We start from the raw sequence: 23,985 nt of genomic DNA on the forward strand, positions 1-23,985 counted from the left end.
AATGGTCCCCAGGGATACCATGCAGAACTTCAACTTTATCATGAACTTGTTGAGTCCTCACAGGTCTAGGATCGAACTTAGACCCCCCCCCTTTGCCTTGGAGATTAGGAAGTAGCGGGAATAAAACCCTTTGCCCCTCAAGTCTTTCGTTACCTCCTCTATGGCTCCAATGGTTAGGAGGGTCTGTACCTCTTGTAAGAGGAATTGCTCGTGAGAGGGGTCCCTGAAGAGGGATGAGGGGGGTGGGTGGGAAGGTGGAGGCGAAACAAACTGAAGGTGGTATCCCACTTCCACCGTGCGCAGAACCCACGCAGGGAGGAAATGAGAGAGGCGGTTGTAGAAGAGTGGGAAAGGATCCAGGGAAACAACTGGCGCGCCGTCCTCAGGCGTCCCTTCAAAAGTTCTGTTTTGGCCCCACCGGTGGTTTAGGGGGGCCCTGATTTTGACTCCTTTGGGGCCCAGACTGCCTTCTGCGATTCCCCGGCCACGTCTTCTGCCGAAGTCCTGTCGTGGCCTAGGTGGGGGGTAAGTGTAGCGAGGCTGAGGGTGGAAGGACCTGTGCTGGGTCACTGGGGTGTGCATCCCCAGTGAGCACATGATTATTTTGCTGTCCTTTAGGCTTTGCAGCCTAGGGTCAGTCTTTTCCAAAAATAGCCCCTGGCCTTCAAAGGGCAAGTCTTGTATAGTTTTCTGTAATTCAGGTGGAAGGCCTGACACCTGAAGCCAGGAAATTCATCTCATCGCCACTCCTGAAGCCAGAGTCCTGGCTGCAGAGTCGGCTACGTCCAATGAAGCTTGGAGGGAGGTTCTCGCTACCTTCTTTCCCTCTTCCAATAGGGCTGTAAACTCCTGGCGGGAGTCTTGGGGAACCAGTTCCATGAAATTTCCCATAGACGCCCAGGTATTGTAATAGTAGCGACTGAGTAGAGCTTGCTGGTTTGCCACCCTAAAGTTGGAGGCCCCCAGCAGAATATATTTTGCGGCCCAACAAGCCCATGCGCCTAGCCTCTTTGGACTTGGGAGCAAGAGCTTGCTGGCCATGGCGTTCCCTCTTGTTGACTGGTTGCACTACTACGGAGCAAGGAGGAGGGTGCACGTACAGATATTCGTACCCTTTAGAGGGCACCATGTACTTCCGCTCTACTCCCCTGGCTGAGGGGGGGATAGAGGTTGGGGATTGCCAGATGGTATCAGCATTCGCTTGTATAGGCGAATAAAAGGCAGGGCCACTCTTGTAGGGGTGTCTGCTGATAAGATGTCCACCACTGGATCCTCTATTTCAGGGACCTCCTCCATCTGTAGATTCATATTCTGAGCCACCCGTCTCGGAAGGTCTTGATGAGCCCTCAGATCAATTGGAGGAGGGCCAGAGGAGGACGTCCCCACCACCATCTCATCTGGTGAGGAGGAAGAGGAGAGGCCAGGGACAAGAGGGTCCTGTGGGGGCTCCTGTTCTTGAGGGGCGGCGTCAAGCTCAGGTGGGGCCTGGGTGTCTGCCGGTGGAACCAAAGCCTCATCCGTACCCATGGGGGGGGCGGCTTATGGTCACCTCTGGCACCTGGTGTTCTGATGGGGCAGACCGTGGTGCATCTGGGGGAGCACCTTGGGCTTGGTGGTATGCCCAAGGTGTCCAGAAAGACCACTGATGGGGGCCTTGCTCGTGGCCTTGGCTCTCCGGGAACACATGGCTGGGCACGTCTGAGTCACTGTCCTGTGCATAGGAAGCGCTACTAGCATGAGATGACACCGAGGTGTGTCTCGACGGCCAAGGGGGTGCTGAGAGACCTTGAGAAGGAGCCACATCTCGGGTTGGTCTTTCTTGGGTTGGCACCGGGGAGCGGTACCGGAAGCTGTAATGGTACCGCGAACGAGACCGGGACCTACGACCATATCGGTGTCGGGAGGTCGACCAGGATCTTGATCCCCTTCTCCTAGAATGGCTGCGAGATGAGCGGTGCCGGGAGCTTGAGTGGTACCGGGTGTACCGGGCAGGCGAATGGGAGGCTGAGTAGTGCCGTGAGTGTGACCAGTATCGCGATGGAGAGTGGTGCCGGGACTGCGAGCAGCATCGGGACCGGGATCGGCGACGGGACCAAGAACGCCAGTGGGACCAAGATCTTGATTGGCGCGTCTCAGTGGTTCCCATGGAGGGCGGCCTCAGCAGGGCAGGGTTGCCAATGGAATGAATGACCCACACTGGTGGTGCTGGGGGCTGAGGCAGCGCGGTCTCCGTCATTGTGATCAATTCCCTCGCTGTGGAAAAGGTCTACGGGGTCGATGGAATAGCGAGCTCGACCACAGCGTGAGCCGAGGAGCTTTCGGGCACCGGATTCGACGGCCCTTGCAGGACCGGAATCGATGGTGCCGCGGCGGGTCTCAGTGCTGGGCGATCCATTTTAGGTAGGTGCTCCGTCTGCGGTGCGGAAGGTGCTGAAGAAGCAGGAGCCTTATGTTGCTTCCTGGGCGGCGGGGACAGGAAGTGGTGCCGAGCCAACATTGGTCGGTGCCGGGGCACCTTCGCGGTACTGGAGCGATCTGGAGCCAAAGGAGCGCTTCTTACGGATGTGGATTGTTCAGCGCTCATTGCCGAGGGTGCTGGACTAAGAGCTGCCTCCATCAGGAGCTACCTGAGACGAAAGTCCCGCTCCTTCTTGGTCCTCGGCTTGAATGCCTTACAAATGCGGCACTTGTCGGGAAGGTGGGATTTCCTGAGGCACTTAAGGCAGGAGTCATGGGGATCCCCCATTGTCATCGTCTTTTGGCACATCGAGCACGGTTTGAATCCTGGTGACCCGAGCATGGGCCCCAGTACCGGGGTGGAGGGAAGGGGCTAATCCCCAATCCCCCCGCAACTATATACACTAACTATATATACAAACGACTAAAACTAACTACAACTGTAAAAACTTGAACTATATACACAACTATCAATAAAGAACTACGAGTAAGCCAGGGAAGTGGAGATCAGCTAAGCCGCACTCCGCTGTTCCAACGATTGTCTCGGGCGGTAAGAAGGAACTGAGGTGCCGTTGGGTTGGCAGGGGTATATATCCGGTGCCATAGCGGCGCCACTCCAGGGGGTGACCCAGCCGACCCACTGAGTGCTGCTAGGGTAAAAATATTCCGATGATCATGCACGCGGCGTGCGCACACCTAATTGGAATCGATATAAGCAAGCACTCAAAGAACATGCCACCCTCCTAAACCAAGAGGTGGCACACCTTCTCAACCTGGGTGCGGTGGAGAGGGTACCAGCGGAATTTCAGGGCAAGGGATTTTAGTCCCAATACTTCCTGATCCCAAAGGTAAAAGGCGGGCTCTGGCCCATCCTCGACCTGTGGAACCTCAACAGGTTTATGGTCTGCTACAAGTTCCGCATGGTATCCCTGACCTCCATCACCCCCCCCCCTTAGACCCAGGGGATTGGTTTGCATCCCTGGACCTCCAGGATGCGTATTTCCACATCCATATTTTTGAGGGTCACAAGTGCTTCCTCCGCTTCCTGGTAGGGTGGGACCATTACCAGTTTGCAGTCCTCCCCTTCGGCCTTTCCACAGCCCCCAGGGTTTTTACTAAATGCATGGCAGTGGTGGCAGCCCACCTCCGGAGGAACAGGCTGCAAATTTTCCCTTATCTGGTCGATTGGCTCCTCAAGGGCAGCTCTCAGTCCCAGGTGCAGGCCCAGATGCAATTCCTGCTGTCCACGTGTGCGGGTCTGGGCCTTGTGGTGAATGAGGCCAAGTCCACGTTGATACCGGCCCAGTGCATACACTTCATAGAGGCTCTGCTAGACTCTGTATAGGCCACAGCCTCTCTTCTCCGGGACAGATTCGAGACACTCAAAAGTCTCGTAGCCTTAGTCACGATCTTCCCCGTGACGACAGCAAGGGCGTGCCTTCAACTCCTGGGTCATATGGCAGCATGCACGTCCGTGGTGCGACATGCCAGACTCAGAATGAGGCCCCTCCAACTCTGGTTGGCCTCCCAGTATTCCCAGTCCAGGGACAGCCTGGACAAGGTAGTCACGATGCCACCCCACGTGGTGGCCGCGCTGCAATGGTGGTCCCTCCCGAGCAATATGCTAAATGGGATCCCCTTCCAGGACACTCCTCCCTCACTAGACACGGTGTTGGATGCCTCGGACCTGGGCTGGGGAGCCCATATAGGGGACATTCAAACCCAAGGCAGGTGGTAGACCTTGAAATTGTCTCTGCACATATACATAAGGGAGCTCAGGGCAGTAAGCCTGGGGTGCATAGCGTTCAGTTTGCACCTTCGTGGGAAGGTGGTCAGAGTCCTCACGGACAACACGGCCGCAATGTATTACATCAACAGGCAGCGGGACATGCGCTCCTTGGCCCTGTGCCACGAAGCCCTGGACCTCTGGGAGTTTTGTATAGCCCACGATATCTCCCTACGGGCCTTCCACCTACCTGGCGCACGCAACGTGCAAGCCGATCACCTCAGCAGGGTGTTTTCCCACCAGTACGAGCGGTCACTCCACTGGGAGGTCGCCCATCTGCTCTTCGAAGAGTGGGGAGCTCCCCAGGTCGACCTCTTCGCTACCGCCCAGAACAGGTGCTGCCCCCAGTTCTGCTCCAGGGCAGGGGCAGAAAGGGAGGTGATCTCAGACGCATTCCCCCTCCGGTGGTCAGGACAACTGCTCTATGCCTTTCCACCCTTCCCCCGGATAGGCGATGTTCTGCAGAAAATAAGGACAGACAGGTCGAGGGTTATCCTCATAGCCCCGGATTGGGCCCATCAACATTGGTATGGGACCCTTCTGCAGCATTTAGCGGCCCCCCCCGCGAAGGCTGCCACTTTGTCCGGACCTCCTCTCCCAGGACAGGGGATGCCTTCTCCATCCCAACCTGGCAACGCTCCACCTGACAGCGTGGCTGCACCATGGTTAAACCAGGAGGAGGGAAGATGTTCGGAGGATGTACGACGAATCCTGCTGGAGAGCAGAAAGCCATCCACACGGCGGACGTTCCTTGCTAAATGGTCTAGGTTCTCCAGGTGGGCAGGGGAGTGGGGTACCTTCCCATCATCTGCATCCCTATAGCTTATTCTCGATTACCTCCTGTCCCTTAGAACCCAAGGGCTAGCTCCTGCCTCCGTTAGGGTTCATTTAGTGGCCATTTCGGCCTTCCACCCTCCGGTGCAAGGTCAATCAGTGTTCTCCCACCAGATGACCTTCTGCTTTTAAAGGGCCTAGATTGTGCATTCCCATACGCCAGGGTCCCGGTCCCACAATGGGATCTGAACCTAGTGTTATCCCGCCTCGCGGGTCCTCCCTTTGAACCCTTGGTCACGTGTTGCTGGTCCCACCTATCCTGGAAAGTGGCATTCTTGGTGGCTATCACCTCAGCCCGTCAGGTCTCGGAGCTTAGAGACTTGACCTTGGAACCCCCGTGTATGATTTTCCACAAAGATAAGGTCCAGCTTCGCCCACACCCCGCTTTTCTCCCAAAGGTGGTCTCGGCCTTCCATATGGATCGGGACATTTTCCTACCGGTACTCTGTCCTAAGCCCCATTCCTCCAACGAGGAAGGCCGCCTACACAAGCTAGACGTACGTAGAGTGCTGGCCTTCTACCTGTACCGAACCAGGCTGTTCAGGAAGTCCTTGCAACTATTCGTTGCGTTGGCCAAGCGGATTAGGGGGCAACCAGTTTCCATCCAGCACATTTCCTGCTGGATCACCTTGTGCATACGCACATGTTACGACTTGGCAGGGGTTACCCCACTGCCTATAGTGAAGGTGCATTCTACGAGAGCGCAAGCCTCGTCGGCCGCCTATGTCACCCACATCCCTATCCAGGACATATTTAGGGCTGCTATGTGGTCATCTGTCCACACTTTTTTTCCTCGCACTATGCGATCGTCTCCCAAGCACAGGATGACGCCGGGTTTGGTAGGGTGGTACTCCATCCTGATAACCCTTAAACTCCTACCCACCTACATCAGATATAGCTTGGAGTCACCTACTGTGGAATACACAGGAGCAGTCACTCGAAGAAGAAAGGACAGTTACCTGTTCCGTAACTGGCGTTCTTCGAGATGTGTTGCTCTTGTCTAGTCCACATCCTAGCCTCCTTCCCCTCTGTCAGAGTTGTCTGGCAAGAAGGAACTGAGGATGGGGGGAGTGCGCAGCTCCCCTTATAGTGCTATAGAGGCGCCACTCCAGGGGTCGCAGCAGTGCTCCAAAAATTTCCGGCACCGGTGCACGTGGCAAGCCTACTGTGGAATAGACCGGAGCAACACATCTCAAAGAACACCAGTTACGGAACAGGTAACTGTCCTTTTTAAAGGATGTCTAGACTTCATTCCTGTAGTAACAGAACTGCTGATAGGAAAGCAGGAAGAGAGAGAGGTGTGCGTGTGTGTGTCTTAAATGAATAAAGCTACTTTAAGCGAAATTACTGCTTTGTCCAACCCTGAAGAGCTATGAGATCTTTGCTCACCAATTCTCATAAAACTTGTATTTGTTATGCCTTTTTGGTGACTTTTGTATTATGATCTATTATAAATAAAGTGCATTTCATTGATTGATTTTAAAATGAAATTAGTAACTGGAAAAAATGGCCAGTTTTTTTTAAACCTGTGACAATTATAAGCTACTGTATTCTGTTGTTTACTTTCTAGAATCAAAAGTATATGTAAGTATAATCTAAAATTCTCCTGCAAAATGCCGGCTGTGCAAATCCTTCTGTGGCTGGATCATTCTTGTGTTTTTATTTTAAGTACAAAATAAATATGTATAACAAATTTAAAAGTATGTAATTAGTAATTTGATATGTTGGGTGGTGCCTCTTTTTATGTGTTTGCTCCCCTGATGTTAGAACCTGGCTATACCACTGCTGTAGAGGATCTATGGGGGGGCTCTGGGTGGGGAGGTGCAGAGCACTGTGCAGTTGTGGGAGGGCTGTGGGGATCTTCAGCTAGGGGGGCACTGGCAGTGAGAGAATCTGTGGGGGGGGGTGTTCTGAGTGGGTAGGGGAGTGGTCTGGGAAGGCACTGGGCATGGGGGTTTGTGGGAGTCTCTGACCTGGTCTACACTAGGCGTTTAAATCGGTTTTAGGAGCGTAAAACCGATTTAACGCCACAACCGTCCACACTAGGAGGCACCTTATATCGATTTTAATGGCTCTTTAAACCGGTTTCTGTACTCCTCCCTAACGAGAGGAGTAACGCTAGTATCGGTATTACCATATCGGATTAGGGTTAGTGTGGCCGCTGATCGACGGTATTGGCCTCCGGGCGGTATCCCACAGTGCACCACTGACCGCTCTGGACAGCATTCTCAACTCGGATGCACTGGCCAGGTAGACAGGAAAAGCCCTGCGAACTTTTGAAATTCATTTCCTGCTTCCCCAGCGTGGAGATCTCATCAGCACAGGTGACCACGCACAGCTCATCTGCAGTTAACAATGCAGTCTCCTGAGAATTGTAAAAGAGCCCCAGCATGGACTGCATGGGAGGTACTGGATCTGATCGCTATCTGGGGAGATAACAGATAACAGTGCTAACAGAACTGCGTTCCAAAAGACGAAATGAAAAAGTATTTGAAAGAATTTCTAAGGCTATGACGGATAAAGGCCACAGCAGGGACTCAGTGCAGTGCAGAGTGAAAGTTAAGGAGCTCAGACAAGCCTACCAGAAAACCAAAGAAGCAAACGGAAGGTCCGGGGCAGGTCGAAAAACATGCCGCTTCTATGCTGAGCTGCATGCAATTTTAGGAGGCTGCGCCACAAGTACCCCACCCCTGATCGTGGATTCCGAGGTGGGGGTTGTAATCTCTGCCATGGCTGAGGATTATGCAGACGGGGAAGATGAAGATGAAGAAGAGGAGGAAGACCTAGCAGAGAGCACACAGCACTCCGTGAGCCCCAGCAGCCAGGAGCTTTTTATCACCCTGACGGAATTACCGTCCTCCCAGCCCTCACAAGCCACTATCCCAGACAATGACGCCATGGAAGGGAGCTCTGGTGAGTGTACCTTTGCAAATAGCAAACATTGTTTTTTAAGCAAGCCTTTTTTAATGATTGATTTGCCCTGAGGACTTGGGATGCATTCGCAGACAGTATAGTTACTTAGAAAAGTTTGTTAATATGTCCGGGGATTGAGAGGAAATCCTCCAGGGACATCTCGATGAAGCGCTCCTGTAGGTACTCCAGAAGCCTTTGCAGAAGGTTTCTGGGCAAGGCAGCCTTGTTCCGCCCACCATGGTAGGACACTTTACCACGCCATGCATGTAGCAAGTAATCAGGTATCATTGCGTGGCAAAGCATAGCAGCGTATGGTCCCGGTGACTGCTGGCATTCAAGAAGCATCCGCTCTTTATCTTGTTCTGTTATCCTCAGCAAAGTGATATCGTTCAGGATAACCTGGTTAAAAATCAGGAATTTAAGTAAGGGGGGTGGCCATTTTTCTACTGGGTCCGTGGACTGCAGCAGCTTAAAAAAAAAAATTTCCTGCACGTAGCGAAGCGGGGGGAGGGGAGGAGTGAAATGCCGATGATCTTTTCTGTGTTTGGTCACCGGCGATCTTCCCCAAGCTACCAGACACACAGTGGGTGGGGGGTGGGGGGGGGTGGGAAGGTTGTTGATTAGCAGGGAGCTAGCGTGGTATTAGCCATGCGTTGTGGGGGAGGGGTAAATCACTACAGAAGCCGAAAGACAGTGGCTTACCATGGCCGCATGCAAGCTGAATTCTGATGCCTGGACCTGTGTCTGTGAGATCTGTAACTCCAGAGCTGCAAGCACTCACTATGAAGATGAAAAATGCGACCTTGTAGGGAAATCACATGTGCTAGGTGAATAGTGCTGTTCACTGGGAAAGAGTATAACCATTGTTCTGTAAAATGTATCTTTCTAAATATTTATCTCCCTCATGCAGCTGCCAATTTTTCAACCATCCCTCCTCCATCCCAAAGGCTAGCACAGATAAGGCGGAGGAAAAAGAAGACGCGAGATGAGATGTTCTCGGATATTATGGAAGTTACACGCAATGAAAGAGCTCATCTGAATGAGTGGAAGGACGTGGTTTCAAATTACAGGAAAGAGGCCAGTGAACGTGAGGACAGGAGGGACAACCGAGATGAGAGGTGGCGGCAGGAAGACCGGCAGGAAAATCAGCGGTGGCGGCAGGAAGATCAGTGGTGGCGGGATGCAACTCTGGGGCTGCTGCGTGATCAAACTGACATGCTCCGGCGTCTTGTGGAGCTTCAGGAACGGCAGCAGGATCACAGAGTGCCGCTGCAGCCCCTGTATAACCACCCTCAACCCTCACCATGTTCCACATCCTCCTCACCCAGACGTGTAAGAATGCGTGGGGGGAGGCTCCGTGCACCCGCCCACTCCACCCCCGTGGACAGCCCAACCAGAAGGATGTCGTTACTGTGAATTTTTTTTTAATGGCCTTCTCCATCCCTCCTATCCTCCTCCCAAACCACACCCTTACTTCTCTCCCTCTTTTTATAATGAATCAATAAAGAATTCATGCTTTTTAAATGAGAGTGGCTTTATTTGCATAAGTAAGCTGTACTCGAAGGGGGAGGGGGAGTTGCTTACAGGGACTGAGTCAATCAAGGGGGTTGGGTGTTCATCAACAAACACAGCAGTCACACTGTACCCTGGCCATTGATGAAGCTCGTTTTCAAAGCTTCTCTGATGCGCACCGCTTCCTGGTGTGCTCTTCTAATCTCCCTGGTGTCTGGCTGCGCATAATCAGCAGCCAGGTGATTTGCCTCAGCCTCCCACCCCGCCATAAAGGTCTCCCCCTTACTCTCACAGAGATTGTGGAGAATACAGCAAGCAGTAATAACATAGGGGACATTGGTTTGGCTGAGGTCTGAGCGAGTCAGTAATGTCCGCCAGCGCGCCTTTAAACGGCCAAATGCACATTCCACCACCATTCTGCACTTGCTCAGCCTGTAATTGAACAGATCCTGACCACTGTCCAGGCTGCCTGTGTATGGCTTCATGAGCCATGGCATCAAGGGGTAGGCTGGGTCCCCCAGGATAACGACAGGCATTTCAACATCCCCAACTGTTATTTTCTGGTCTGGGAAGTAATTCCCTTGCTGCAGCCGTTTAAACAGAGTAGTGCTTCTGAAGACGCGAGCGTCATGAACCCTCCCTGGCCATCCCACGTGGATGTTTGTGAAACGTCCCTTGTGATCTACCAGTGCTTGCAGCACCATTGAAAAGTACCCCTTCCGGTTTACATACTGGGTGCCCTGGCGCTGCGGTGCCAAGATAGGGATATGGGTTCCATCTATCGCCCCCCCACAGTTAGGGAATCCCATTGCAGCAAAGCCATCCACTATGGCCTGCACGTTTCCCAGAGTCACAACCTTTCGTAGCAGCAGCTTAGTGATTGCTTTGGCTACTTGCATCACAGCAGCCCCCACAGTTGATTTTCCAACTCCAAATTGATTCCCGACTGACCGGTAGCTGTCTGGCGTTGCAAGCTTCCACAGGGCTATCGCCACTCGCTTCTCTACTGTGAGGGCTGCTCTCATCTTGGTATTATGGCGTTTCAGGGCAGGGGCAAGCAAGTCACAAAGTTCCATGAAAGTGCCCTTACGCATGCGAAAGTTTCGCAGCCACTGGGAATCGTCCCACACCTGCAACACAATGCGGTCCCACCAGTCAGTGCTTGTTTCCCGGGCCCAAAATCGGCGTTCAATGGATAGAATCTGCCCCATTACCATCAGGATCTCCAAAGCGCAGGGGCCCGCGGTTTGAGAGAATTCTGTGTCTACGTCCTCATCACTGTCATCGCCGCGCTGCCGTATCCGCCTCCTCCTCGCCTCGGATTCAAGGTCCTGGTTCACCATAGACTGCACGAGAGTGCGCGAGGTGTTTAAAACATTCACGATTGCGGTATGGAGCTGAGCAGGGTCCATGCTTGCTGTGCTATGGCATCTGCACAGTTCACCAAGCAAAAAAAGGCGCGAAACGGTTGTCTGCTGCTCAGGGAGGGAGGGGTGAGGCTGTACCCAGAACCACCCGCGACAATGATTTTTGCCCCATCAGGCACTGGGATCTCAACCCGGAAATGCCAAGGGGCGGGGGAGGCTGCGGGAACTATGGGATAGCTACGGGATAGCTACCCACAGTGCAACGCTCCAGAAATCGACGCTAGCCTCGGACCATGGACGCACACCACCGATTTAATGTGTTTAGTGTGGCCGCGCGCACTCGATTTTATAAAATCTGTTTTACACAACCGGTTTATGCAAATTCGGAATAGTCCCGTAGTGTAGACGTACCCTCTGGGTGGTGTGGCACTGGGCCTAGAGTCGGAGGGGTGCCGGGCAGGGGCTCTGAGTGGGTGGGGGAGTGATCTGGGAGTGCACTGGGCAGGGGGGTTTGTGGGGGTCTCTGGATGGTGCAGCACTGGGTGAAGGGAGTCAGAGGGGTTCAGGGCAGGGGATTTGTGGGGGTCTCTGGGTGGTGTGGCACTGGGCATAGGGAGTCGGAGGGGTGCTGGGCAGGGGGTTTGTGGGGGTCTCTGGGTGGTGTGGCACTGCGCGTAGGGAGCCAGAACGGTGGTGTGGCACTGCGCTTAGGGAGCCAGAGGGGTGCTGAGCAGGGGGTAGCATGGTGCAGCATGGGCCCACCCCCAAGGGGAAGAAGCACGATGGCAGTGCAGGGCTGGGCTGGACAGTGTGTGTCTGGCAGCTCCCGGTTTGTAAACAGTGCCCTTGTACTGGGCTGGGTGGAGTGGGGCTGTCCCTGCCGTACCATGACCCATCTCCCATTGCCCCTGGGCAGCCCCTCGCTCTGAGGACTCTGCCCCCCTGCCCCATGTCCACATTTCCACAATGGGGGCCCACAAAAGGTTAATCCGGCCCTGTTTGGGGTGCAGGCTCTGGGATGGAGTTGGCGGTGCAGTAGGGTTGCAGGCTATGTAGAGTTTGAGTGACGGGTACAGGCTCTGACCTGGGGCAGGGGATTGGGGTACAGGAGGGGGTACAGACATGTGGGCTCTGGGAGGGAGTTACCAAATCAGCACGTTGTATAAGAGAAAGGAGCTGCAGTGATTTCATAGAGACATAGAAACTGATAGAAGACTCTTTTACATAGTCAAAATCTGAGAGGCAGAGTTTGAGGGAGGGAGGGGGCGTCTGTACAATACTTCCCCGCATTCAGTCTCCTGGCTGGAGCAGTAACAGCCCCGCAGCACTTGTATAGGCTAGAGAGGAGCTGCGGTGTCTAAGCTTTGACAGTCTAGGAATTGGGCTGCCGGTGCCTTTAAGGCCCAGCCCCAGGAACCCGCCCCTGCTCTTGGGCTGACACGCGGTGTCCCGGGAGCAGAACGAAAACAGCCTGTGCCCCCCCCAACCCCGACACCCCCAGATCTGCGAGCGCAGCAGGTGGCTCATCCCGAGGGGCCACTGTTCCCCCCCACGCCGTCCCTAAACGGGGGTTTTGTCCCCGCACAGGGTCTGGCAGCGTCTCCCCACCCCCGGGCTTAACCACGGCTCCCACCCCCGACCCCCGATTTTCCCCCTTAGCCCCTCTCCAGCCGCTACCTACAGCAGCTTGACCCCACCAGCCAGTAAATTTCTGCCCCCTGCTCAGACCCTGGCAGCCCCCCCGCTGCGATTTGCCCCCTCGAGCCTTTTAAACCCCCACAAAGAGCAGGCAGTAGAAGTGAGGGCAGAGAGAGGGCAGTGGCGACAGCAGAGGTTACTGGGCGTGCTCAATTTGGGTGCACATGCTCAGGGCAGCCGAAGTAGGGAATCAGGAGCGGAAGCTGTTTCTGTCATCACACCTGCTCTAACATTTTTGCCGCCCCAAGCAAAAAAAAAAAAAAAAAAAAGAGTGCAGCGCCTCCCGGCCCAAGTCCCTACACAGCCCAAGTCCCCGCCCACCCCGCACCGCGTTGCGCTGCCCAAGTCCCCGCGCCCCCCAGCGCTGCCTGGCCAAACCAAAAACAACAAAAACAAACTCCGATCGCCGCCCCCTCCCAAGGTGCTGCCCCAAGCACGTGCTTGGTATGCTGGTGCCTGGAGCCGGCCCTGGGTTTACAGGGCTCTACAGCTCACAATCAAGCCTGAGTACAAAATTTACCACATTCAAAAAAAATCATTAAGGTGAATTTAAGGTTACAGGAACCTACTGCATCAGTGGATTGAGTGAAAGTTCCCTCTCAAAAAGGTTGGAAGGTGTGTGTGTGCGTGCATGCGTGTGCACACACGCACGCACACTAGAATATCAGGAAAGTCAAACTTAAGATTAAATTTACATGAAATTCAAAATATTGATAGTCTGAACACTCACAATTAAGGGGATTAAATTCCTTAAAATGTAACCCTGTAAAAACACTATCTTCTGTGTTTATGCATGGATTATGAGATATCCAACACAGATGTTTCAGTTCTTTTCTTCCCATGTTTTGTTTAGTTTCTAGTGGTGGTGAGTTCAGTGTGTGATTTGGATGGTAACTGACCTGCTATATACACTGCTGATTCCTTTTCTTGATTGAGGACGGTGTTCCTGATGCAACAGGACAAGTTTTGGTTTGAATGTTTTTTCACAACAATCGCACTTTCTGTTTCAAACAGGTCATTATCGCCTCGGGATGTTGTTTCAGAGAGTGATGGTAAATCTCGCCCACTGAGATCTTTCCACAGCACTTCAGGCTCTGGGTACCAACCAGCTGATAGACAAACCACCCGAATCCCTCCATCCTGGTGACCCTCCACAGAGATGAGAGGAGCAGAGCCTAGACCTAAGGGGAAAATACATAAAGGTGTCAATTCCATATGTTAATAAAGCAGAAGGGACAGTTTGTGGATCCCTTACTCACACTAGAAAGCACTAATTCATGTGGGTAGTCAGTAGATGGGATAAATGAATACTGCAATGTCTGAAATCCCAATACTCATACAAAAATATTTAAAATAGTTTCACTGAGTCAGTCATCTCAACACAGGAGCAACTGAGTGCTGACACCTTTGGAAATATTACAATGTAGATAACTGAATAGGATCTGAACTTTAGAAAATCTGATCATTAGTGCATTGGATAGATCTAGTTATTTAAACAAAAATCTAATTGGTTCATGGTGAAAGTGTTAAAGAGCAGGGGAAAAATGCTCAGTCTTGTCTAAGAATGATAAATGCATAATTTCCCCTCCCCACTAGGACACTCTGCACTCCATATCCACCATAGTAATATGATTATGGTATAAGTATGATATAATTATGTTGCATCTTGTACAAGATGTGTCATGTAAGGTGTCAATGGAAAAGTTATGATTGGCTGAATGATTATCCTATGTGTATGTATGTATCATACTTGTATCTGGAGTTATTAATATTGACTATGCATCTGTATTTCAAATGTGCTTGCCCTGAGTAACAGCCACAACTAGCCTTTCAGGTACAACAGTGAAGATGCTAGACAGTGCTAATGGCCCATCAGCAAAAACAGTGGGCCATGGAAAAGTCCTGTTCTCACCGGGGGACACTTCAGACAGACTATGGATAATGGCTGCCATGACTCATCAAGCATTCAGGGGCATGTGACTAGACCCATGATACTGAATTCCATTCTGATATCTGTATTTTCCTACAAACTGGGCTAGGAACTTGGAACAAAGGGGTTCCCGCCATATAAAAGAAACTGTAAAAGGGGGAAGTGACATCACCAATTGGCCTCACTTGCCCCACAACTCAACATCTGGATATACCTCTGGAAGAGCACAGACTTTGAACTGGGGAAGTGATGGTCCCAGGTGGGAAAGGTGGAAACCCTGCCTGTGTATGAAACATCTATAAACTGCTTGTACTATCTAACAGGATGAGGCACTTTTTGATTCAAATCCTGTGTGGTGTATTAGGCTTAGATTGAGTTTTTGTTTATTTGCTTAATAATCAACTTGATCTCTTTGCTATTACTTATAATCACTTAAAATCTATCTTTCTGTAGTTCATAAATCTATTATATATATATTACCTAAAATAGTGTGGTTTGAGTGGAGTCTCAGCCATTTAACAAAAGGTTTTTGTGTATATTCCTCTCCATATCGAGGGAGGGGCGAAGTGGGTAATTGTAATAATCTTTACTGGTCAGACTTTTGACCAGGGCAGGACGATACAGATCCAGGGTCCTAGGTTGGGGATCTGGGGGGTGTTTTGGCTGAAGCTTCGCTATTGCTGGTTCATGGGTGCCTGGCCAGATGCATTCATGCACAAAGATGGGTGTGGTCCCTGCCTGTGGATGTTGGTGTGAGTTCAAGTGTGGAGGGTTTTGCAGCTTGTCACAACATCACGGTGCAAGAGGGAACCCAGATTGGTGAGACAGAGGGCTCAGCTTTACCTCAGTTCCAAATAGTATCCCAGGGGAACCCATCACACCCACCACCATTATACAGTCTTAGCAAATAAGAATACTGCATTTGATTTTAAGTACACCTGTCAGGAACAACCAACAGTGAACCAATAAGATGGTCAGTCCCATCTTAGCCACACATCCTAGAAATGACTGCAGAGCAACTGGAAGGCCATGTGTGTCCAGAAGTCTTTCCCCTCTTGACTAAAGACCTCTTTGGGGTCAGTCAAGATTGGGTGAGAAAGTGCCTTGGCCATCCTGAAAATGTTTTTAACAACATGGTGGGAAAGTTTCCAACTTTCAAAGTTTCCAGTTTTCCTGGTATGAAAGTGGCTGTTTGCCGAAAGTTAGATACATTGTGTTATTGTGAAATATTTCATAATCAGGGAGTTACACTTGTAATAGGGAAGAATAAAGCCTGCAGACCACACACAGCTAAAACTGACAGGAGCTACTGACCTGCTACTCGCAGTTCCAATACAGTTTCTCCATAAAAAGTATCATCTTGAACAAAACAGAGGTATCGTCCTTCATCAGCCTGTCTGATATTGAGAATCCTCAGGGGAACAATCCCATCTCCGAGTCCGGCTTTCAAAAGCTCTGTCCTTCTGTGATACTCTGGCCTCTGCCCTTCATACTGATCCTTCCCATCACGATACAGGTGCACAAAGGATGCAAACTCAGATCGGAACCATCTCACCTCCATGTTTGCAGCACTCATGCTGGGGGACAGGTGACAGGGTAACACAGTTTCCTGACCCAGGATGGCAGTGACAGAGTCAGAGGGTCCAATCACTGTGAACTTTGCTGGAAAATGCACCATGAAAGTAACAACAACAAAAAGCAGGTCAGAGGAAAATGGCAATTTGATATGAAGGACACAGCCAAGAGGTTCCATTTCAGACAAACTTTCCAAAAACTTCAGCCAGGGACAAACACCAGCATGGAACATTTCAGCCTGAATGTTTAAGAGAAAACAGCGCTCATGGGCAGCGGGACTGGGGCTCTGTTATGAGAAAACTCAGCCTCAGTGTATGGCACAGGCACACAGCTCTGAGATGGGGCGTGGAGCTGATAACAGACAAGTTCAGCGCATGGCCCAGGCACAGAGCACAGTGGGGAGCTAAGAATTGGTAGGCTCAGTGCATGAGAGAGGCACACAGTGTTGACCCGGGATGGGAAGCTGAAGACAGGTGTATTCAGTCCATGTCACAGTCACACATCAGAGAAACTGAGGCAGAGAAATGGTAATGGACATTTTTGATGTGTAGCTGAGACAAGCTTACTATTTAACAGCCCATTTTCCTGAGTGTTCTCAAATTGACACGCTTACTGACGTTGCCATGACATTTGCTGGGCCTCAGCAGGAATAAGGGTAGGGTTGGTGGGCCATATTTGGTGTTCTTTCAACAAGGTGTTCCTGAGACATGGCCACATTGCTAGAGCTAATTTTTGGACAAGTGTGGTTCAATACTTCGCATGCTCAAGAGACCAAATAACCAAACTTAGTGAACATTATTGTCTAAAGACAAAACAATGCACGACATAAAGGAGCCATATACATCTTCCTCCCAGGAAGCGAGTCTTATCTTGCAGTATACTCACTTTACACAAAAGGTGTGCTAGAAAAATACACCCCAAACCCACTTATACCACAGCTGTTTACAAGTGAAAAAGCACTTTAATAGTCATGTAAGATCCAACCCACCATTTCTGGATATCACATTCCAAACCTGATGGGTGTTGAGGTACATCCCAACGAGTGCTAGGGCACATCTTTCATGGCTTTGATAGGCTTCCTATTTTCTATTGTGAAGGCTAACTTCAGATTTGTAAAGAGTTGTGGGATATTAGATATTGGTGAACAGAATTGTGGGAAAACCATCATACATTCAGTTAACTCAACTTCCCAACTCTCTCTCTCGCTCTCTGTCTCTAATGTATATTATAGGACTACCATGCACATAATGCCTAATAATATGGTGTATACTACACCTAACATATATGTATTAGCGAACAGGCCCAATTTAAAAAAGTCACATGACATCAATATATTCTGGTTCATCTTATGTTTTTGTGCACATCAGTTTCAAACTAGGGCTCTGATCTTTTTTACATCTGAAACCCACTAAGTTATTTTATTTTATTTATTATTGTGATTATTAAACACTTCAGTAAGTGTCCACCCAATGCTTTGGGCATCTTTGACAATCTTTTAAAAATACTTGTGTGAAGAAACAGACCTGGGCACTATTCCAAGAGCAAATAAAATAACCCGGCAGCAACACAATCAGAGCAAAGATTGAATAATGATGGTGCTGATCTTGCTGTTTGATTAAATTCACACACTGTTAGTTCTATTGACTTTGAGTGCAGCATGTTGTTAAGATACTTCAGTGGCCTAAATAAATCCTTTAAGGAACAGCAGACACGGCAGATTCCTACCTGATTCCATCCTGTGAACATAACAAGTAAAGAAGAAAATAATAAACCCAGGGAGAGGGAAGCAGGCTCTGGAGCTGTGGCAGAATGAGAGAACCTTCATCTTCACTGTAACTTGATCTAGAAAACAGGAAGGAGGAAAAAATGATCATAGTGAGTACAATACTGAAAAACATTAAATCATTAAAGTCAAACATTAAAGAGGGCACAGTAAATAAATACATTGTTACGTGAACTCTTTCATATTATGAAGTTAGAACAGACGTTCAATTAAAGTTGAAAAGGTGATTTCTTTACAAGTCTGATTTTTCCCCATCCCTACAAAATCCATGTTAAAAAAAAAAGGTCAGGTCGGTGTAAAAGTTGCTAGAAATTCTACCAATGGAGAAAAAAGATTTAAGGAATTAGAAAGCGTGCGTGTCAGAAAGAGAGATTCTCATTTGTATTTTTTTTACCCATTTATTTTCTTTCGACATATCAGAAGCAAAATGATTCAGTCCCATAAACAAAGTTATAAGTAACATGGAACACAGAGGAAGATGCTTCATAAAATTAGATTTGCAAGAGCTTGTAACTTACTTTACAAAACAGAAATATACAGTAAATTAATTCATAGCAAATCTCCCTTTGAAGGCATTGAGAGCAAGATCAGGTCCAGTTCTCTTGACTAAAACATCAGAGCAAAGAAATAGATTCTTAAATCAAATACCCAGAATAGTCTGGAGTTACATTACACTGAAAGGAGAGGGGAAAATAGCTCATGTATCATTTTGAATATATAGTTCAAATGCAAAGTTTGTATTTAGAGTCAGACACATCTATCCTGGGATTATTAGATCATTTTGCAGTTAATAATTCACACAGGGAATAAATGTCTACTAGGAGATATCAAAGAACAAGGGAGATGGCATTCAAGTGACAGAAGCTCACCTACCTGATACATCCTGGAAATAAGCTTTGGAACAGTTTTGAGCTCTCTCTGGTGTTCCAAGGTTTTCTAAAAGCCTCATCCATTCTCCTCTCGTTAGTTTACATTGTCAGTGACTATTTCAGTGATGAGACTGAAAAAATAATTCTTACTAAGATATTACAGAGACAACGAGTTGAATCCTGGTCTTTCCTTCCGTATTTCTGCCAAAATGATGTTTATTTTTTATTGGACACTGAAGTGTCTCTCTTGATGCTGTCCAAAAGCAAAAGTAGAAAAGGAACTGGAATGCTATGGTGAATTTCAGTCCCTACCACACCCTTGTTCCGGTTTAGAGATAACGATCCTCCCCCAAAGAAGTCCTCCTAGGGTGCCAGTGTTGGTGGCAGCAGAGTCAAATATCCAAGTGCCCCCAATCTGGCTGGAGGCAATGAGAATTTCAGAGAGGCTCAGCTTCTTACTCCTCAAGAACTGCTAAATTCTGTCATAATAAGCATTATATTCTTCATCTCATGCTCCAAAGGGAAACTCTCCTTTTAATTTCTTCAGTAATAAACAGCCTTTGTCCTGCTCCACTGGAGTTTATGGTGAAGGGAGTGTCTTTACTGCTCTAAGGTTGAAGGTTAAAGCCCAACCCATCTCTGTTCACAGGCAGGAGTTAAACAGGGTTCAAACTGTGTTAGTTGATTCTAAGTTCTGATTGGTCAGCAGACCTGGTGCTCTCTTTGTGACAGGATCCCCGGGGCACAATCTGGAACTGGGGTACTGCTGTGCCCCCTTAACTCTCCAACCTAGGGTGTCTCTCACAATGCTTTGCTAGTGACAAGAAACAACCCCCTCCAGGTGCTGTTATCACTCAGCAGAACAGCAGGGGGAGCCCCACACCCAGCTAAATTGTCTGAATGCTCCCAGAGCCAATCATGAATCACACAGAGAAAGGAACCAGCCGATTCACCCCAGGTCCCAGCCTTATTCCCCAGAGTTGTACCATCTTGTCCTGGCCAGAAGCCTGACCAGTGTACGTTCATTACCCAGTCCACGCCCCCGCCCCTTCAATGTGAAGAAGACATGCATCAGCTTTTGTAAACTGAGCTAAGATTTCCCAGGCACGTCCATCAAAACACACTGTTTTTGGTAACATATAAAATAGATTTATTATCTACAGAAAGATCGATTTTAAGTGCTAGGCATAAAAGGGCAGATTTTTACCAAAGAAAATAAAAGGTAAATGTACAATCTAAATCCTGCACCCCACACTTCCCAAGATGGCAGCTGAGTTTTCTCTAGCAGCAGCAGGATTGGGGAGGAGGGATAGCTCAGTGGTTTAAGCATTGGCCTGCTAAACCCAGGGTTGTGAGTTCAATCCTTGAGGGGCCACATAGGGATCTGGGGCAAAAATTGGTCCTGCTAGTGAAGGCAGGGGGCTGGACTCGATGACCTTTCAAGGTCCCTTCCAGTTCTAGGAGATTAGTATATCTCCAATCTAAAAAAAAAAAAAGAATTGGCTGCTTTAAATGCTATATTTACAATACCCACCACCACCACCACCACTACCGCCGCAGAGATTGTACCCTGGGCCTGTAGCCCCACAAGTACCAACCCCCTTGAGCCAAGGGAACTACCTCATTGGCTACTTGGGAGTAAGTGGAACCAGCCACTAGGGGGCACCGCACTCCCACAGCCTACCCAATGGTTACACCCATAGATGAGTGAATCCGACTCCCCCCACCAACCCTTCACTAAAAATACATTCAGGATCAACTCCCGCCAGCACAGAAGATGGGCTGGACCCCACTGAATCCCTCTCACATATCATGCAGTCCCCCCGCATATCTGGGTTGGTGGCACCCATTGCAGATACCCATCGCCACAGGTTCTTTTATGCACAATGTAGGCTCCAGCAATAAAACCCAGACACCTTATTCGAGCTCTCAGGCATCTCTCTTGTCTCTCTGCACTAAGCCTTCAGCCACTTGGAATTGCTCACTGCCTTCCCGAATCGGTTTCTAGTTGATATTCTGGGCGTGTCACTGGTAATACCTTTGTCTGATCTTTTGAAGACATTTTGCTGCAGTAACTGGAACTTGGGAGACTTTTTTTTTCTTAAGTTTTTTTGTTTTGTTTGTTTTTTGACTGAATGGCGCACTGGAGAGAGGTGATGGATTGATGGCTCTGGTACCTAGAGTCACCTCTGTTCCTGTAGAACAGGAGAACAGCAGGGCCGGCCAGCCCCCCCATGATTCCCCAATGATGGGCTTCTGTAGATAAATCTCTGATAATTTTCATTTGACTTTACATTGTGCCTCTTCATCTAAACTTGTAGTGGGTCTACCCCCGTGCGACCTCTGTTTTCATGAGACTTTGTATCAAAGCCTCATATAGAAACCTTGAACTGATTAGCCTTGGTATATGGAAACTTTGTATCACAGCCTCATGTAGAAACTTTGCATTGCCCTTGTTATAATGTTATAGCCCCTAAGGATAGAATAAGCTAGAAGAAAAGTGTCTCTTTGCTAAGAATAGACTAAGATTTCCCCCTACCCCTTAATCAATTGTCCTGTTGAATGAACGAGGTGTGAATGAGGAAGGCATGGAAGGCAGCACCTCCAGACAGCTGCAACAGTTGGAGAGGGGATGGAAACCAGACGTAAGGACAATAAAACTTGTCAAGTGGGCTCACGTACTTGTAAAACAATATCATTCTTGTGTTTATATTTTAAGTACAAAATAAATATGTATAACAAATTGAAAAGTAGGTAATTAGTAATTTGATATTTCAGGTGGCACCTTTTTTTGTGTGTTCACTCGCCCTGATGTCAGAACCTGGCTATGCCACTGGTGGCCACCAGGATTATGGCTACGGGAGTGGCCATGCTCCAAGTTTCTGTCCTCTCCTAGGCAGTAAAGAGAACCAGGAGGCGGCGCAGCAAACCTCTGGCCATGGCTCCGCTCACCCTAAGCCGTCTTTGGAGGCCAAACCGGCCTTGTGAAGGCAATCAAGGACGGTGTCTCACATCACAGTCTGGATCCATTCCACCTTACCTTCTTGTCCAAACTATCCCCTTTCTACCATGCATGGTCCCATATCACCTCGGACCGTTGGGTACTCTGCACAGTAGAGAGGGGATCCTCCATAAAGTTCTGTGCCTTCCTGCCCTTCCACCCTCCTTCCCTGTCCCTCTTCAGGGACCTTTCTCACAAGCAACTCCTTATCCAGGAGGTGCAGTCAGTCCTATCTCTAGGGGCAGTGGAGGAGGTCCCTCAGGAGCACAGGGATGAGGGCTTTTATTCATGGCATTTCCTAATTCCAGAAGCCAACGGTGACCTCAGGCCTATCTTGGACCTGCAAGAACTCAACAAGTTCCTGAAGAAACTCAAGTTCCACACGGTCTCTTTGGCCTCCATCATCCCCTTACTGGATCCAGCTGACTGGTGTGCTGCCCTCGACTTGAAGGTCATGAACTTTCATATCGCGATCATTCAACCCCACAGGAAGTCCTCAGGTTCACAGTGGACAACATCCACTACTAATATGCAGTCCTCCCGTTTGGCATGTCAGTAGCACCTCGGGTTTTCACCAAGTGCATGGCAGTCGTCACTGCATTCCTGTGCAGACACCAGATACAGGTGTTTACATACCTCAACGAGTGGCTGATCAAAGGCCGCTCCAGGACTCAGGTGGAAGCGCAAGTCAAATTCATCACAGCCACCTTCGACAACCTGGATCTCCTTTAAACAAGACAAAATCCACTCTGTCCCCTGTCCAGAGGATAGAGTTTATAGTGGCAGTATTGGACTTGACCCAGGCCACGGCATACCTGCCAGCAGTATGGTTTCAGGTACTGACCGATATCATTCGAGACCTCAGACAGTTTCCCACCACCATGGTGAGAAATTGTCTGAAACTCCTGGGACACATGGCTGCCTGTACCTATGTGGTGCAGCGTGCCAGACTCAGGCTTAGACCTCTTCAGTTGTAGCTGGAGTCAGTGTATTGACCAGCCCAGGACAGCTTGGACAGAACTGTGACCCTGCCTTGCCCGGTCCTCGACTCCCTCCTGTGGTGGGTCACCTTCAGGAGGTTTGCTCAGGGGTCCCCATCGCTGCTCCACAGCCGTCTCTGTCACCTGTGATGGATGCACCAGACTTGGGATGGGGGGCTCATCTGGGGGACCTCAGGACTCAAGGTCTCTGGTCTCAGGCCGACCTGTCTCTCCACATCAATGTCAGAGAGCTGAGAGCGGTACAACAATCATGCCCGACCTTCCGGGCACACCTAATGGGTCATTGTGTATCAGTTATGATGGACAATACAGCAGCAATGTTCTATATCAACAAACCGAGGTAAATGCTCCTCTCCCCTGTGCCGAGAAGCCCCCATGCTGTGGGACTTCTGGGTAGAACGTTCAATACACCTACAAGCTTCATACCTCCCTGGGGTACAGAATGAGCTGGTTGACCACCTCAGCAGGTTGTTCCATGGCCAAGAGTAGTCCCTTTACCCAGACATCACAAATTCAATTTTCCAGGGACGGGAATATCCCCAGATAGACCTAGTTGGTATGCGAAACAATAGGAAGTGCCAGCAGTTCTGATCCTTCCAGAATCACATCCCAGCTCTGCCATGGACACATTCTTTCTCCATTGGGGAGGTTCCCTCCTGTACACATTTCCGCCCATACCGCTAGTTCACAAGGTACTCCTCAAAATCCGGAGGAAATGAGCTCAGGTCATATTGATAGCACCAGCCTGGGCCTATTAGCACTGGTACATCTCTCTCCTAGACAATGTCAATGGAGGCACTGGTCATCGTTGTCAATGGAGGAACTGGTCACTTTTCCCAGAACTTCTCATGCAAGATCACAGTTGGCTTCAGCACATGAACCTCAAGTCCCTTCACCTCAGAGCATGGAAGCTCCATGGTTGCAGGGCCGGTGCAACCACTAGGCAAACTAGGCAGCCGCCTAGGGGGCCAAGATTTGGGGGCGCCGCTGCCAATCAAGACGCTGGCTGCAGATCGCAGACTGTAGGGAAGGAGGACATATATGATAAGAACCACACGCCAAGTGAATTGCTTTCCTGCCATTTAGAAAGCCAGCGAAGGCCTTTGTTTGTAAATCAATACAGATAGGTACATTTACACAGTAATAGCGCCTTTCTCTTGTAGATTGCACAGCAGCCAGAAGCAGACTGCAGCAACTTGCGGTGGGAAGTGTAAGACCCCTGCTGGGGCTGAGCTGTGCTGTCAGTATGGTTTAGCTGG

The 23,985-nt window shown here is 49.7% G+C and overlaps 1 pseudogene; it reads right to left on the reverse strand.

The window, feature by feature from the left end:
- LOC123346658 overlaps positions 1 to 20,574 on the reverse strand; it is a 93,736-nt pseudogene extending 73,162 nt beyond the window's left edge.
- Between the last annotated feature and the right edge of the window lie 3,411 nt (positions 20,575 to 23,985).

The sequence above is a fragment of the Mauremys mutica genome, chromosome 12, assembly GCF_020497125.1.
Source record: "Mauremys mutica isolate MM-2020 ecotype Southern chromosome 12, ASM2049712v1, whole genome shotgun sequence".
Taxonomy (NCBI): Eukaryota; Metazoa; Chordata; order Testudines; family Geoemydidae; genus Mauremys; species Mauremys mutica.